Consider the following 6,843-nt stretch of genomic DNA (forward strand, 5'->3'; position numbering starts at 1 on the left):
AGCACTTTGAATTACCACAGTAAATTAGATGTGCTATATAAATAAACGTGCCTTGCCTTTTCGTACCAAACCATTTCGGTACATGACTTCCAGTATGGTGCATGTGTGTATCGAACGGTACCGAATGCAATCTTTAACAGCTAACAGTAGCCTTGTTTTACTCGCAGAACATACTTTAATCCGAGTTCCTAGTTCCCACATGAACATATTAAGTATTCTGTCCATTTTATCACGAAATTCAAATGATAAATGCCGTTTTGACACTCTTTATTGTGATGTGACTGAACACTGTATAAGCGCGTCAGTTAAAATGGTGGCGCGCGAGTGAACGCGATCATCTCTACCTAGTTAAAGAATAAACATGAATCCACATCTGAAGGTATGTTGAGGATACATTACAACGTACTGAAACATATCATATGTCGTGTAATCGCTCAATTAGTGTTTCAATGGCGGAAAGACGTCAATAAAACAGCTTGTAAACAAGGTCAAGTTGTATCACATTTACCTCAGGCCAGTCATTCAGTGTCCACTAGGGATGGGCGATACCACTTATTTCGATTCGATACCGATACTTTCAAGACCAGTATCGCCGATATTGCTACGATTCAATACTTCTAAACTGAACTTTTAAGTTATTAAATGTATTAAGTTATTAAAATTACTAAGAGTAAAATGGGTAAAGATACCCACTTAACATCATATTTGAATGGCATTTTAACATTCAATACGTCTGAATTGCAATTTATTAGATTATATTTTTGTTTATACATGGTTAAAATATGTGTTATAGCGGTAACCATGGAAATCTTCAAAATCTTCGTACCGTCAGTTTTGTGTACCGTTACACCCCTATAAACTGGTAAACTTTATATCCTTTAAACAACTCTGACGAACTGTAATAAAGTGCACGCTCTCCCTTTTATTACTGCCGTGACCAGTATCGCTCTGGAGACTATAAGCTGGATCATGAACAGTTAGTACAGATCAAAACAATGGAGCACTGTGTACAGCTTACTAAGGGTGGTCTATGGTGAAACGGCAGTGTCCATCAACAGCCGTGGGAGGGGCCTGTGAAAATTGATGTCACTTTGCCCAGAATCTGCTAATGGTTTGTTCTGAGACACTGATTTATGGGGATTTAAAAAAAAAAGCACTGGGTAGATTTTTAACATTATAGGGTGGTTGTGTACACACACTGCCAACAGACATTTATGTTCAAATACCCTGTAAAAGTGAATTTTGCATAATAGGTGCCCTTAATAGGGAATAAATTTTTCAAAAAAAAAAAAAAAAACGTACACCACCATGTAAAAATCTTTGCATAATGTCTGCCTGTGCCCCTCCTCAACATACCCCCTTTCTTCCCGTTCATTCCCTTAGCAGCACATTCACACTAATAGAAAGTGGAAGTTATGATGATCATAAATATTCAAACAGTTCACACTGAGGACTGAAATCTTGCCACAGTTTCATTAGGAACTGTTAAACTTTGTAATATACATAACTCTCTAACGTTGTATTTTCCACCATTACTTTGGCAAAGTATCTGTCAAACAAACTATTATAGAAAGTGCAATATTGTGCCCTTTTCAAATCACAAAAGGCTCCATTCAGCTCATGATCCAGTGTTTTCAGAGAGGCTTGGTTCACAGTAAATGCAGTAAACTCCATATGTGCTGTGAGTTACACTTTATTTTCACATTTGCGTAATTTCCAAAATTTTTGTGGACAGTTGATTACAGCATTTCACTAGCTTTATAACGAGATGTGTTTGTAAACCTGTAGATTTTCAACAAAATAAATGCCAAAGAGTGCAAGTGCAAGTTAAGTATTGTAGTTTACCTATACTGTAGTGTAATGTAACATAATTATGAAAAACCTGTGTTCTGTGCTAGACAAACTGAGACATGTTACAGCACTTGCATGTTGTTGCTCCTTGTTTGTCTGATTGCTTCTATTGCTCTCCTAATTTGTAAGTCGCATCTGATAAATGATTAAATATAAATGTAAATATTTATTTTTTAATTTACATTTATATTACAGTGCATTTGTTTTACAAGTTATATATATATATATATATATATATATATATATATATATATATATATATATATATATATATATATATATATATATATATATATATATATATATATATAACTGTCTTATAGGATAATAATAATATAAAATAATAAGGTAACACTTTATAATAACTGCACACTATGAATCATTAGTTAAGCATTAGTACATGTCAGTTCATAAAGCATTAATAGACATTAGTGCTAATAACTGCACACTATGAATCATTAGTTAAGTATTAGTAAATATCAGTTCATAAAGCATTAATAGACATTAGTATGCAGTTTATAAATACAGCTATAAACGCATTGTTCTTGATTTATAAGCATATCTTTAATGTGTTTAAACATTTCATTTTCAGACTTTATTAATGATCAATTAATCATTTCTAAATTAAATATTATCCATCCATCATCTTCCGCTTATCCGGGGCCGGGTCGCGGGGGCAACAGTCTAAGCAGAGACGCCCAGACTTCCCTCTCCCTAGCCACTTCCTCTAGCTCTTCCGGGGGAACCCCGAGGCGTTCCCAGGCCAGCCGGGAGACATAGTCCCTCCAGCGTGTCCTAGGTCTTCCCCGGGGCCTCCTCCCGGTGGGACGTGCCTGGAACACCTCCCTGGGAAGGCGTCCAGGAGGCATCCGAAATAGATACCCGAGCCACCTCAGCTGGTCCCTCTCGATGTGGAGGAGCAGCGGCTCTACTCCGAGTTCCTCCCGAGTGACTGAGCTCCTCACCCTATCTCTAAGGGAGCGCCCAGCCACCCTGCGGAGAAAGCTCATTTCGGCCGCCTGTATCCGGGATCTTGTCCTTTCGGTCATGACCCACAGCTCATGACCATAGGTGAGGGTAGGAACGTAGATTGACCGGTAAATCGAGAGCTTTGCCTTGCAGCTCAGCTCCTTCTTCACCACGACAGACCGGTACATCGACCGCATTACTGCAGAAGCTGCACCGATCCGTCTGTCAATCTCCCGTTCCATCCTTCCCTCACTCGTGAACAAGACCCCAAGATACCTGAACTAATCCACTTGAGGCAGGAACTCTCCACCCACCTGAAGCGGGCAAGCCACCCTTTTCCGACTGAGAACCATGGCCTCGGACTTGGAGGTGCTGATTCTCATCCCAGCCGCTTCACACTCGGCCGCAAACCGTCCCAGTGCATGCTGAAGGTCCTGGTTAGAGGAAGCCAACACGACAACATCATCTGCAAAAAGCAGTGACGAAATCGTGTGGTTCCCAAACCGGACACTCTCCGGCCCTTGGCTGCGCCTAGAAATTCTGTCCATAAAAATTATGAACAGAACCGGTGACAAAGGGCAGCCCTGCCGGAGTCCAACATGCACCGGGAACAAGTCTGACTTACTGCCGGCAATGCGGACCAAGCTCCTGCTCTGGTTGTACAGGGACTGAACAGCCCTAAGCAGGGGGCCGCCGACCCCATACTCCCAGAGCACCCTCCACAGGATGCCACGAGGAACACAGTCGAATGCCTTCTCCAAATCCACAAAACACATGTGGACTGGTTGGGCAAACTCCCATGAACCCCCCAGCACCCTGGAAAGGGTATAGAGCTGGTCCAGTGTTCCACGACCGGGACGAAAACCACACTGTTCCTCCTGAATCAGAGGTTCCACTATCGGCCGAATTCTCCTCTCCAGTACCCTGGCATAGACTTTCCCGGGGAGGCTGAGAAGTGTGATCCCCCTATAGTTGGAACACACTCTCCGGTCCCCCTTCTTGAAAAGAGGGACCACCACCCCGGTCTGCCAGTCCAGAGGTACTGTCCCCGACCGCCATGCGATGCTGCAGAGGCGTGTCAGCCAAGACAGCCCCACAACATCCAGAGACTTGAGGTACTCAGGGCGGATCTCATCCAACCCCGGTGCCTTGCCACCGAGGAGCTTTTTAACCACCTCGATGACTTCAGCCCGGGTGATGGACGAGTCCACCTCTGAGTCCCCAGCCACTGCTTCCTCAACGGAAGACATGTCGGTGGGATTGAGGAGATCCTCGAAGTATTCCTTCCACCGCCCGACGATATCCCCAGTTGAGGTCAACAGGTGCCCATCTCCACTGTAAACAGTGTTGGTAGGGCACTGCTTCCCCCTCCTGAGGCGTCGAACGGTTTGCCAGAATCTCTTCGAGGCCGACCGATAGTCTTTCTCCATGGCCTCACCAAACTCCTCCCAGGCCCGATTTTTTGCCTCCACGACTACCCGGGCTGCAGTCCGCTTGGCCTGCCGGTACCGGTCAGCTGCCTCCGGAGTCCCACAAGCCATCCAGGCCCGATAGGACTCCTTCTTCAGCTTGACGGCATCCCTTACTTCCGGTGTCCACCACCGGGTTCGGGGATTGCCGCCTCGACAGGCACCGGAGACCTTACGGCCACAGCTCCGAGCGGCCGCAGCGACAATGGAGGTGGAGAACATGGTCCACTCGGACTCAATATCTCCAGACTCCCTCGGGATCCGGTCGAAGTTCTGCCGGAGGTGGGAGTTGAAGATCTCTCTGACAGGGGGCTCGGCCAAACGTTCCCAACAGACCCTCACAGTACGTTTGGGTCTGCCGGGTCTGTCCAGCTTCCTCCGCCGCCATCGGATCCAACTCACCACCAGGTGGTGATCAGTTGACAGCTCCGCCCCTCTCTTCACCCGAGTGTCCAAGACATATGGCCGAAGGTCTGATGACACGACCACAAAGTCGATCATCGACCTCCGGCCTAGGGTGTCCTGGTGCCACGTGCACTGATGGACACCCTTATGCTTGAACATGGTGTTCGTTATGGACAAACCGTGGCTAGCACAGAAATCCAATAACAGAACACCGCTCGGGTTCAGATCAGGGGGGCCGTTCCCCCCAATCACGCCCCTCCAGGTGTCACTGTCACTGCCCACGTGGGCGTTGAAGTCCCCCAGTAGAACGACGGAGTCTCCAGTCGGAGCACTTTCCAGCACCCCTCCCAGAGACTCCAAGAGGGCCGGGTACTCCGCACTGCCATTTGGGCCGTAGGCACAAACGACAGTGAGAGACCTATCCCCGACTCGAAGGCGCAGGGAAGCGACCCTCTCGTTCACCGGGGTGAACTCCAACACATGGCGGCTGAGCTGGGGGGCTATAAGCAAACCCACTCCAGCCCTCCGCCTCTCACCATGGGCAACTCCAGAGTGGTAGAGAGTCCAGCCTCTCTCGAGAAGTGTGGTTCCAGAGCCCAAGCTGTGCGTGGAGGTGAGCCCGACTATCTCTAGTCGGTACCTCTCGACCTCCCGCACAAGCTCAGGCTCCTTCCCCGCCAACGAGGTGACATTCCACGTCCCTAAAGCCAGATTCCGTGTCCAGAGATCGGGTCGTCGGGGGCCTCGCCCTCGACTGCTGCCCGATTCACAAAGCACCGGCCCCTTACGCTCCCTCCTGCAGGTGGTGAGCCCACAGGAGGGCGGCCCCACGTGACTCATTCGGGCTGAGCCCGGCCGGACCCCATGGGGGGAGGCCCGGCCACCAGGCGCTCGCATACGAGCCCCAACCCCGGGCCTGGCTCCAGGGTGGGGCCCCGGCTGCGCCATGCTGGGCGACGTCACTGTCCTTGGTGTAATTGTGGTCATAAGGGTTTGTGAACTGTTCTTAGTCTGGCCCGTCACCAAGGACCTGTTTGCCTTGGGAGACCCTACCAGGGGCATATAGCCCCAGACAACATAGCTCCCAGGATCATTCGGGTACTCAAACCTCTCCACCACGTTAAGGTGACAGTTCAAGGAGAGGAAATTAAATATTACATTATTTAAAAACAAGTTATTTAGAAGTTGTCATAAGATCACTCAGAAAGTATAAGTACATGATTATAAACTATTTAAACATACATTTATTCATATTATTATTTCGACATATATTAATAGTTACTCAGTGTGTTAATAAATGCTTTATTAACATGTATTCCTAATGTAATTCATGATTAATTCAGGTAGATATAAAACATTTAGTAGTTGTCAGTAACTATTTTTGTGAGTTCATCTAAAGTGAAGACTATTTATGCCTTGTAAAGCTTTTACAACTGAGATTTATAGGCACAGCTATCTTCTGAACAGAAAAAGGAAACAAACACAACACTGAGTGATACAGAACATAAAAATATTTATTTTGAAAAAAGAGAAACTGTACAACTGTATAACAGGAAAAACAAAACTCTGCAATGTCATATAACATAAACATTTCTGCACACCTCCAGAAAACATAAATGTGCAGTAAAATTAAACTAAGCCTCAGGTGTACTTTGTAGAGTTTAATTTTTTGAAACTCCTAAATAACTGGAATATTAAGGAATAAAGCATTTATAGCTGTATTTATCAACTGCTTACTGATGTCTTTTAATTGACTATTTACTAATGCTTAACTAATGATTCATACCATGAGTTATTATAGTGTTACCAATAAAAAAATGATAATAATATATTTAATTAATTCTTATATTATAATAATTTGGCTTCCTAAAACCTGTGTAAATGTAATGACACTATATCACTTCTAAAAAGAGGTTTGAGTCCACTTTAAAGTCCAGGCACAAGTCAATGCAAAGAATGTTTACTGTTCCATTTGCACACTGGACATGGGTGTGCTAAAACATAATCTATTGCTCTCACTAGGCTCATTTTGTTGGATCATTGTGAATAATCAATTTAGGCAAAATAAAAACAAATGAGATTGATTTAACTGAACACTATTGACTAGTTGATCAATTGTCACCATGTCTAGGCTTTGAAGGTTTTGTAG

Source organism: Gobio gobio, assembly GCF_949357685.1.
Source record: "Gobio gobio genome assembly, chromosome: 3".
Taxonomy (NCBI): domain Eukaryota; kingdom Metazoa; phylum Chordata; class Actinopteri; order Cypriniformes; family Gobionidae; genus Gobio; species Gobio gobio.